At 37.9% G+C, this 12,150-nt stretch overlaps 1 pseudogene; it reads left to right on the top strand.

Moving 5' to 3' along the window:
• Window positions 1-6,525: 6,525 nt before the first annotated feature.
• Window positions 6,526-11,915, top strand: LOC122066877 (annotated as a pseudogene).
• The last annotated feature ends 235 nt before the right edge of the window (window positions 11,916-12,150 follow it).

The following is a 12,150-nucleotide window of genomic DNA, read 5'->3' as shown; positions in this document are numbered from 1 at the left end:
CTATATGACAGGAATATAATGTAGGGAACTTCCTTTTCAAGACTGCAAACAAGTTCTGTAGTTAGTTTGTGATGCTCCTAGCTTCTCCATCTATTTTCTACATGATGTTGAGTATGCAATGGATGCAATAGGACCAACAAACCTTCCTTGACGGGATCTATATATGCAAGGTATGTGATTCTTTTGATATACCCATAGGTACAAGATCAAGGGGGTGACTTCCTTGCCCATTACTCGTGACTACACACGAGGTTAAGTAACTGGCCATGGGGTGATGGAACTGTGAGTGATTGTGTGCTAGTGTAGTGCAGGAATACCATTATCTGATCTTAGAATGTCATAAAGTGCATGGACCTCCCTGAGGGTGCTGAAACAGTTATAAACATCCTTACCGTTTAGTAATACCCCATACCCTTGTACAGGAAGCAGGTATCATTTGCTCTCAGAGTACTCTCCATGACATGTGTTGAACTCCCTGAGGGTGAGGACATGACAGGGAGTCCCTTGCCAAATGATTTGACTCCAAGCTCAATGCATGATGCGGTTAGCGAATACAATTAAAAATATGGGGTTAGCCAAACATGTGTTCAAAAAAATATGGTGGTGGAAAATGTTCTTGCATTTAATGGTTGCATCTAGTGTTGAAAGCTTGACATTTGTCCCCAGTGGAGTCGCTACTGTGAGGGTAGCGACCAGAGATCGATGAATTCACGAGTCACCATTCCATCCTCTCCCCTCTCTCCATTCGTGAGGAAGGGGTGGTGTCATGAGTGCTTCGCTTGAGGGCCTCACAGTGTCGTATCATCACTCGGAGATACGTGGAGGCCTATTTCACATGGATGTAAAGTTCATCATTCTAGATGGGGTTTGATGATGGTCCAATAAGGGGATCGGGATCATACAAAAGGGTTAGGAGTCGCCACCTAGGATTATAGGCCCAGGACTCGGGGGTGGACCCAATTCTGGAGAAAACGGATTGAAAATTGGTCTGGTCCAGAGATTTAGGGTAAGTGTCAGGTTACAAAGTTGGGAAGGTATTAGGCACCCAATCTGTCTGGTTCAACTGGTCTTCCTACTAGATGCTTAAGAACGAACATTTTTCATAATTATTCCTATTCCACATGCATGGCTAAGTTTCCATACATGGTTCTCTAATCCGAAGGTAATCTAAAAACGTTTGGAATGTATATAGGATGATGTCATCATCACTAGATGAATCATCTTCGAAATTGGTAGGATTCATTGCCATACCTGTATATAAATGAATATGAGTATCAAAATACTACATAGTAAGAACTGAAAAAATGCATTCATCATTAAGGCAATAACAAATATCCATGTCATCCTTAAAAAATCATGTAAACAAATCAATATATGAAAGAAACTCCCATATCCTACTTTTAAATCAAATCATCCATCAAAATTAATCAAACAAACAAATTCCCATATCATCCTCAAATAAACTCCCATATCTTACTTTTAAATCAAAATATCCATCAAAATCAACAAGCAAAGAAATATCCATGTCATCCTCAAAGAAATTCCCCTATCCTACTTTTAAATCAAACCATCCATCAAAATCAAACAAACAAATATCCATGTCATTCTCAAATTTAAAAAGAAACCTATTGTTTTCAAGAAACTCCCAAATCCTACTTCAATGCTCTAATCATCCACATCCTTTTTTCAGCAACAACTTCTACAAATGATATTCTCCAAGCAGCACTCTTGTGTATCTTTTGTTGAGCCTTCACCCACATCTCTTCTGTTAACTCTGTCATGTTGTCCAACAATACCTGACACACTTTGATGTTGTACATTCCATCCACTAGATTATTGACAGTTGGAAGAACTAGTCTGGAAGTGGGAGTACTACTACCCCCTCGTTCCATTTTCCAGGCCATATATGAGCTGAAGTCATGTGCAGATTTGGTAATGACTTTTGTGGTACTCTTCTTCCTTTGGTCTGTGGGAGTTCTATCACGCTTCCGCTTTGTTGTAGAACAACTAACCACTTCATCAACATCTATAGGCTCTATATCATCCAAACCTACTACACTTTTAGGGGAATCATGTGTGTCATTCTCATCCTCACAATCAAGATCAATGTCGATGGACTTTTGCTTCCCAGTAGTATGTTGAGATACTCCTCTATCTCCTTGAGCACTTGAGTCTGAGAAGACCTCTAACAACTCTGGCCACCATGGAAGTCCACTCTTTCGAAATTTGGTCCAATTTAGATTTGCCTATAATCCAAAATAATCGATATTATACACTGTTGGCAAAAAAATATATATATATTTATCCATTGACTATTGGTTAAAGGAATGGATTACCTTTATAGCATTTTCCCAAATAGAATCTGCAGCTGTAGTAGTCTTGGTATTTGAATCCCATCCAAATCCCGTAGTTTCGAGCAACTGCCTGAAACTATTATAGTCACCTCGTAGCTTATTCATCTTATTACGCAGCTGCTCTTTTGGAAATGGACGTTGGAAAGTTGCTTCTAGTCCTACTTTAATGTTATTTCACCCAATTTTGCTGAATGTGGAGTTGGACTTCTGACCATTCCTTACATTATCAATCATTAAGTTGATGAATTTGTTCAATTCAGAAGCATTCCAAAGGATTGTGGTTGTGGTTGTGGTTGTGGTTGGAGCAGGAGTAGGGTTTCCCCTATATGACATATTGTCTACATAAAGGAAACATTAATCATGTTAAAGTCAAGAATCATCAGCTCACAATCGGATTTGCATATTGAACATTCATAGACTGGCATTCAACAATGAAAAAAGGAAATCTCTCAAAAGAAATAACCAAAACTTCCAAAGTGATTGAAACAGTAGCAATAAAATGGAAACAAAATATCAACAAGAATCCTATTTCCTACAACAAATATAAAAGATATTTTCTATATGGTATACTTTACACATCCAAATTTAAGATGCAACAGTAATAACTGTAATAGAAGAATCAAAAGATGGAAGATGGAACACTAACAATCACCCTAACAAACCAAAAGAAGTTGCTGTTCACTAGCCATGAAATACTGTTGTTCCTAGAAAGCTTAAAATAGAGGAAGTAGAGGAAACTGTAACTGACTAGAAGGAAGATGGAACTTACGCTAATACCACCCTTGTGATTGTAATCTCGACATGCTCATGATAACAAGGGTTGAACCCAAATTCTAACTGAAAACATCAGAAATGAAAAATAATGATACCAATAATAATCAACCAAGAAATTCTTTTCCCTTACACAGTTGAGTTTCTATTTGACATCAGAACAAAGGGAAAAGGGGACACGCACCATTACCCAAATAAAGAATGCAATGTTGAAAGCATTCTAGAAAGATAAGACAATGTAGAATCATTTAGTTTTGAGATCATTAAAAGAGGATCTCTCTTTTCTGTTGGCATTCAAAGGGACTTACCATGAACAGGGTACAATGAAGAAGAGTCAATACAAATCTAGGTTGGCTAAACCAAAAAAGTTTGTCATTAGGTTGCACCAAAGGGGCTCCTGTGATTACAGTGTTCTGGTCTTTGAGTTGCAGAGCCATTTTTGCGACAATTACTTCAAGCTTGGTTCCAAGAGTTAGCACAAACTACAGATGAAGAAAGAACGGGCTAATTATCAGATTTTTTTCCTACAATTGCTATAAAAAATTATCCTTACAAATGACTAAACCATCTTACTTATATTTTCTCACATTTGTTTCCTACAATTGCTACACTAGTTCATATTTATCTTCCCCATCCTGTTCCCAAAAGTTGTGCTACTCATCCATCTTGACATCTCATCAGGCAGCATATCAATTATATTTCTGTGTCGTTCCTTGGAATTGCAAAATTCAACTCCAAAAACATGGTTGGTCTAATAGCTGTTTTATAAAATTCCAGCTTCAGATTTAAGAGCATGGCTGTCTTAATACAGTAAGAAAAAAAAACTCACTAGTTCCTCCAACCTAATCTAATTGGGCATCACCCAGTTCAAACTCCCCCTCTCTGTATAGCTGATTGAACCAAGATGAAAAAAATGATCGTCAATTAATTCATCAGTGAAAACTGGTTTATACAGGCTACCATAGAGGGTGGCAATTCAATTCCTTATTCTAATGCAAGGTGCCATATTTGGTTGTGCAAGGCACTATTAGGTTGGACTGCAATGAAGACAACCTTTGAATCTAAGTAGCCAAAACCACATTGATAAATGATTCAGCTTCTGATAAATTATTCAATCTCATAATTTGCATTAGATTTATATCCCATGACAGGCTTCACATGATATTGAGTGAAACCACACTCTTCTATATCTATAGCTATCACATGAAAACAAGGATTTACATCTGCAAAAATCCTCAAGCCCATGCATACCCTTCAAAAGCCTCACAGAGCTAACAGAGAACTACTAAGGAAACATAATGACATTTATCCAAAGGTTCCCTCCCATATTATACATTAGAACTGCATTCAGTTAAAAATTTTAACATCGTAACAGTACATTTTTCTAAACATTGCTAATGGAATATGACTTTACAGAATACAAAAGCACAAAGAAAATGACAAAGAAACCAAAGTGAAATAGAAAGCATATAACAAATTTACATAATTCAGCACTGTGTTATGTCTATGCTCATTGAGGATGTCTCTCTCTCTCTCTCTCTCTCTCTCTCTCTCATAAGATTCAAGGACTGAGAATACAAGCATGCCAATTATAACAGATTCACAATGTTCCCAAGAAATCCCTTTAGAGCCCTATAAATCCACCAATGTATATTTAACAATATGACAAAAATAAAAGAGAAAATAGCCATTATGTACGCTGCCATATCAACTTAACCTCAGTCAAATTTGGAACAAGGGAACACCCGATTGAATTTCAAAATAGGAGGCCACAGGTAGTTCAATGATATTCTCAAAAGTAAACCAAGACAAAATTCAGAAACCAGAGCTACAAAGTACAAACACCTACAAATGTAAAGAAAAAAAAATTGATCGCTTCTCATGTATAAAAACAACAGGGGGTCGGGGACTAGTTCTCCCATCATATTTCAGACACAAAAATTCAAAACATAACTGCAATGCAAATCCCTAACCGCATCCAATCCAGGTTCCATTCCATTACAGAGATGAAATCAGATCTGTGAATTAGTGCTCGAAATGATACCTGAGCTTGACGATCGAACTTGTTACTGCAAGGAGAGTTACAATGAGACCGTTTCTTGACGAGATAGAGAGACGTCGAGCTTTGTGAGAGAAGAGAACTTCGAGCTTCGCAAAAGAGAAGAGAATGTTGAGCTTCACAATAGAGTAGAGAACGTCAAGCTTCGCGAGAGAGCAGAGACAGTCTTCGAGCTTCGTGAGAGAGTTACAGCTTGTGGAGAGCTACAAGGAGATAGAGAGGGTAGGGCGTCAGGAGTCGGGACTATTTCACAATTTTTCTCCGTCACTTTTTGTTTTAAGAAACAGAAAAACAACTAATAGGTATTTCTTCATTCCTGTTTCTAGGAACAAAAATATATATAAATTTTAATTTTTATTTTATAAATAGGTGACATAGAACCAAAAAATCAAACAGAAAATATGATGTTTTTCTATTTCTGAGTACAGAAAAACAGAAAAACCGTTTCTGGAAACAAAATTAAACGGGCCCTAATTTTATATTTTATGATTCTCTCTGTCCTTTAACTCATATGTTACATGTTTAATTTAAGTATCACTAGTGACAAATAATATTAGATTGGGTCATTAGCCTTTCCTATTTATAATCATATTTCAAGGAATCAAGATGGACTTTCCTAACATCTCAAGGTTGAAGGAAATCCCCTGCTTTCATCATTTGAAGAAATCCAACTTTGATTTTCTCTGCCCTTCTAGTCTAGATCTTAGGTTCTTCTCTTCCTTTGGTGTCTCTGGATACATGCTTTTTATCCTGAAGGAGATTCTGAGAAATAAATAAGAAGATGCTTTGGTTGCTGAGCTCTTTCTTTCAGTCTTGTGATCTGGGTAGTAGCCAGATCTGGAACCAGTTACATATCATGAATATATGTTTAAATTGTTACAGTTTATCTTTCTTAAATTAATTTCTACATTTCCTTTCTTTCCCTATGAGATTGGGAAAATGCTTTCATTCCTTTTGATTCTGTAAGTTCTAATAATTACACGCAAGAGCTGTCAGCAAGCCTATCTTATTTCACTACTCATGCATGTGATTATGATTTCTGTCATAGGGGTACAGAACTACAGATAGAAGAATCATCTCGTCTAATCATTAGAGCTTGATTGACAGGAAGTCTCAAACTATATGAATAATTTGTGTTGGGACGACCAGCACCCAGATGCTGCGATCAAGAGCTCTTCTTCCTAGAGCCTATAGAGCAATCACCAACAACAACATGAGATGGATCTCCCTTAAGGTTTCTTTGGTTCAATTAAAGACTCATAAACAACAACAAGCGATGTCGTCAGACCTGCCTTGGATTCCATAAATAGTGCTCCAAGACCCACTTGGGGAATTGCTCTAATGGCCCAATCAAGTGGTGTAATCACAGATTTCGGTGGTGTTGATCGGCTGCAACTTGTTAATGATAATGAAGATGGCAAGGTTAATGGAGTAGTCTCCGGCATGACTATGGCAACGGAGACCGGCTCACTGGAGTCTCTGGACTACTTCTTGTTGGCAACCAATAGCATTAATAATATTGATACATCAGTTTCCATTATATTGTTCGATTGCAAAAATCTATGGAATTTCAGTTCTAGCAGTGCTGTCTCACCAGGACAATCCGAGAACATTGTTTCCAATGCGAACTGCAGAGAGATGTTCAGTCAAACACGCGAGCTTCTTGATTCTACTACTAGTAGTAGGCCTACTTCAACAAAAAAGAGAAGCAAGGATGGATATGGTGGACGAAAATTGAACGTGAATTATAAGTATTTTAATCTTCTTCAGCCAGATTCTTTTACTACAGAGGGTGGGTTTCAGCACATCTGGAGATGGAAGAAACCCAGATTGGAGAATCATCATCAAAGGTCATCAAACATCAACTTCCTATAGCCAAACGGTTCTTGTTTATTATCTTCAGTTGATGAGCCCGAAGACACCGAAGCCATTGCACATATGAAGGAAATGATGTATTGAGTTGCAGCATTCAGGCCAGTGAATCTAGGAATGGAGGTAGTGGAGAAGCCCAAGAGGAAGAATGTCAGGATTTCTAGTGATCCACAGACAGTGGCTACAAGGCACAGGAGGGAGAAAATAAGTGAGAGAATTAGAGAGTTATGGAGGTTAGTCCCTGGTGGAACCAAGATGGATACTGCTACATTGCTTGATGAGGCTACTAACTATCTCAAGTTCTTGAGGTCCCAAGTCAGAGCCTTGGAAAAAATGGGGCACAAGCTTGATTCTGTGAATTCCACCTCCACCAATAACCTGTAGAAACGCAACCCTAAAACGATGCAGAAGATAATGGAAAAACAAGAACAAGCAATGCACACAGATTTATGAGTTTCGGCAAGATTGCCTACGTTCCTGGTGAGATGAGATCCTGTTTCACTATCAATGGAAAATAGGGTTACAATGCTTGTCCCTCACACCTCTCAATATTGCTTGCATTACAAAGAAAGAAACCTTCGCTACAAATATATAGCGGGACCGCCGTCCTGCCTATCGAGGCACTACACCAGTACTCCCTGGGTTAAATAGTGATGGAATATAAGACATCGTATACCAACAATCTACACCTTGGCTTGAATTCTGTCGTGCCTCCTGTAAAGATAAATTGTAATGTCTTCATCCCCGTACCTCATAAGAGGTACAAACCTGCACCTATTTGGTGTGTCCCTCATCTTCAACAATGAGTAATATTAATCATGTCCAAACAGAACTTGAACTTCTCTGTAGTAACTGGCTTAATAAACATATCTGCAGGATTGAGATCTGTATGAACTTTTCTCAAGTGAATACTGCCTTCTGACACAAGCTCCTTGATCTTGTGAAATCTCACATCAATATGCTTTGTCCTTGCATGAAACACTTGATTCTTTGTAAGATATATGGCACTCTAATTGTTACAATGTAACACTGTACCTCCTTGCTCTAACCCCAACTCACGAACCAATCTAGCCAACTAGACTCCTTCCTTGGCAGCCTCAACTGCCGCCATGTACTCTGCCTCTGAAGTGGACAATGCAATTATAGACTGAAGCATCACCCTCCATGATATAGGTCTACCAGCCAATGTAAATACATACTCTATAGTAGACCTCCTCTTGTCTAAATCACCAGTATAGTCAAGATCAACATAACCTGCTAATTCTGTGGAACTTCCCTTACCACTGAACATAACACCTGTATCTTTAGTCTTGCTCAAATATCTGAAGATCCACTTAATTGCATTCCAATGCTCCTTCCTTAGATTACTCATGTATCTGCTAACAACACTGACTGCATGAGACAAATCCGGCCTGCTACAAGCCATAGCATACATGAGACTCCCAACTGAGCTAGCATAGGGGACCTGAGACATATGCTCCAACTCCTCATATGTTGTAGGGTATTCCCTTTCAGATAACTTGAAGTGACAGGCTAACGGAGTGCTAACCGATTTGGCCTTTTCTATATTGAAACACTTTAACACCTTTTAAATATACCTTTTCTGAGTTACCCAAAGTTTACCTATATTTCTATCTCTAAGGATTTTCATGCCACAGATCTTCTTAGAAGCACCAAGATCCTTCATCTCAAATTCAGCACCCAATAAAGACTTCAAAGAGACTATATCATGTTTGTTCTTTGCAGCAATGAGCATGTCATCAACATAAAGCATCAAAAAAATAGTGGAATTACCACTTGACACATTATAATAAACACAACTATCATACTCACTTCTTGTGTAGCCAATCTTCATCATGTGGAAATCAAAGCGCTTGTACCACTGCCTAATAGATTACTTAAGATCATAAAGCGACCTCTTAAGTAGAAAAACATGATCTTCCTTTCCCTGCACCTTGAAACCTTCAAGCTGCTTCATGTAAATTTGTTCCTCTAAGTCACCATGAAGAAATGTAGTCTTCATATCAAGCTATTCAAGCTCTAAATCATACATGGCCACCGAAGCAAGTAGTACCCTCTTTCTTCCGAAGACCCATTTACACCCAATGATTTTTCTTCCCTTGGGCTTTTTCACAATCTTCCAAATCTTGTCCTTCTATAGAGATTCCATTTCCTCCATCATAGCTGTCATCCATTTATCATGTTGTGCATCACTCAAAGCATAATGGTAGGAAGATGGATCACTTGTACCTACAGTGAGGGCATAGGCAACCATATCCTCAAACTTATATCTCACAGATGCTTTGTGAGTACGCTTCCCTTTACCATTTACCACAGTATAGGAAACTTCTACTACTTCCTGTTATCCTGGTAAGTCACTTGATGACTCATTCTCTCTTGTTGTTTCTGACTCGCCTAACTCCACCTACATAATAGAACCTTCTTTATTTTCATCAATTGCTTGTGAATTGCAATTTGAATTTACCATATGAGACTCATCAAACACAACGTCCTTGCTAACCACAACTTTCTGTGAACTTGGATCCCACAACTTGAATCCTTTTATGCTTTTCTTAAAATTAAGAAAGATACACTGCTTAGACTTTGAGTCTAACTTGAAACTTTGCTCACTCTCAACATGTGCATAGGCTAGATAATCAAATATTTTTAGAATAGAATAATCTACTAGTTTTTTGTCCATAACTCTTCGAAAATTTTACAATCGATCGCCTTTGGTGGAGATCTATTGATGAGGAAACATATCATATTCACTGCTTCTGTCCAAAATCTCTTACTTAGCCCTGCATTCAGTCTCATACTCCAAGCTCTTTCTAAAAGCATTCTGTTCATCCTTTCAGCTACATCATTTTACTGTGGTGTCTTTGGAACTATGAAGTGACATGTAATCCTTTCAGCTTTACACAATTCTAAAAACGGCTTGTATGTGTACTCCTCTCCATTATCTGTTTTCAAGTACTTAATTTTCTTTCCTATCTTCCTTTCTACCTCAGCCTTCATCGTTGTGTACATAATCAAGCACCCTTTTACTGTTATCTTTTACAGTTTTAAAACTAACCATGCATTGTTTTCCGAACACACAATACTTACAGAAGTTCAGTTTACAAGTTTCACTCCCTTTAACAGTTTCCTTTTATGAAGCTCTATCAATCCTCTTTCTCCCATATGCCCTAACCGCATATGCCACGGATAAGTATCATCTGTATCAAATCCTGCATCTATAGTCATAAATGCTCCACTTGTAATTGTGCTCGCTATAAGTCTGTATAGGTTTTCAGTTAGCTATTCTTTCTTAACAACCATGATACCCTTAATAACTTTGAGAACTCCACCTTCTGCTATGTACTTGCAGCCATTTGAGTCAAGTGCCCCCAAAGATACTAAGTTTTTCCTTAATTCTGGTACATGTCTCACATCTGCTAAAGTTCTTACTATCCCATCAAACATCTTGATTTTGATAGTGCCTATCCCAATGGTCTTACATACATCATCATTCCCCATTAGGACAGACCCACCATTATATGGTTGATATGTATCAAACCAATCTTTATGTAGACACATGTGATATGAGCATCTAGAATCTAAAATTTAAATTGTCAGCCACACTAGCTTCCTCAGATGCCTTATCTACATCTTTCTTCTTCAAGTCTGCCTTCCCCTTTAAGCACTCTCTCTTCAGATGACCTTCCTTCTTACAATAGTAACAAGAGACCTTTGTCTTTGCTCCTTTTGATTTTGATAGACTCTTTCCAAATCCCTTCTGATTTGATCTTCCTCTTTCCTACTCTTTGTCACCTCCGAAAAGACCTTCTACTTGAGATTTCATACTACTGCCCTTCTTTCTTGTATCATTGGACATGAGGGTAACTGCGACTTCATCCATCTCAAGGGTCTCCTTCCCGTACAAGAGAGTCGTTATTAGATGATCATATGATTCTGTGACTGACAATAGCAATAGTAACGCTTTGTCTTCATCCTCGATCTTAACCTCCAGGTTTGGATGTTTACTTACGATCTAATTGAACATGTTAAGATACTCTAATAGATCTGTATATTCCTCCATTTGTAAAGAATACAATTGCTTCTTCATGAATAACTTGTTCGTTAAGGACTTCATTATGTAGATGCTTTCAACTTTCGCACATAATTGTGGTGCAAATTCAGTACCCACAACATATTGTAAGGTATCATCATAAAAATTCAATCGAATAACATATACTACCTTTTCCTCAATTTCTTCCCAATCTTCATCAGTAATTTTTATAGGTTTCTTCGACTTTCCCAATAACGTTTTTGTCAAATCCCATTGTATCAGAAGATCCTTCATCTTTTGACGGCAGAGAGTGAAATTATTCTTTCTATTGAACTGCCCGATATCATACTTGACATTCAATCTCTTCCCTGCCATCGTGATAGTAAGCCCTAGAAAATGAAAACCTAGAGCTTTGATACCAATTTGTAGAAACGCAGCCCTAAAACGATACCAAAGATAATGAAAAAACAAGAACAAGCAATGCTCACAGATTTACGAGATTCAGTAAGATTGTTTATGTCCTCGGTGAGATAAGATCCTGCTTTACTATTAATAAAGAATAGGGTTACAACGCTCATCCCTCACACCTCTCAGTATTGCGTATATTACAGAGAAAAAAACTCTCACTATAAATATATAGTGGGATTGCCGTCCTGCCTGTCGAGGCACTGCACTAGTACTCCCTGGGTTAAATTATGACGGAATACAAGACATCGTACACCAATATAATCTTCCCTTCCCTTCACCTCCATTCAATTACAGACATCATTTTCCCATGCAGACATTTCTCCCACTCCCAAAACCCTAATCCCACTCAAAAGTGAAGAAGGGCAAAAATAAATTGAATTCCAGTGTATGTGAAAATTTCTTATTAATTCTCTCTTATTAATCCGCACCAATAACCAGAACTTTGACCTCAAGACTTTTTTTTGATAAGTAACTTTGACGTCAAGATGATATTCTAATCCAAGAGTCCATGATCCATTTTTACACCCTCATCATGATTGGAGCTTGGTCACTAGGATCAAAGCCATACCAAGGTT

Source organism: Macadamia integrifolia, unplaced genomic scaffold (genome assembly GCF_013358625.1).
Source record: "Macadamia integrifolia cultivar HAES 741 unplaced genomic scaffold, SCU_Mint_v3 scaffold262, whole genome shotgun sequence".
NCBI classification, from domain to species: domain Eukaryota; kingdom Viridiplantae; phylum Streptophyta; class Magnoliopsida; order Proteales; family Proteaceae; genus Macadamia; species Macadamia integrifolia.
This window is presented reverse-complemented; position numbering and strand designations above follow the sequence as displayed.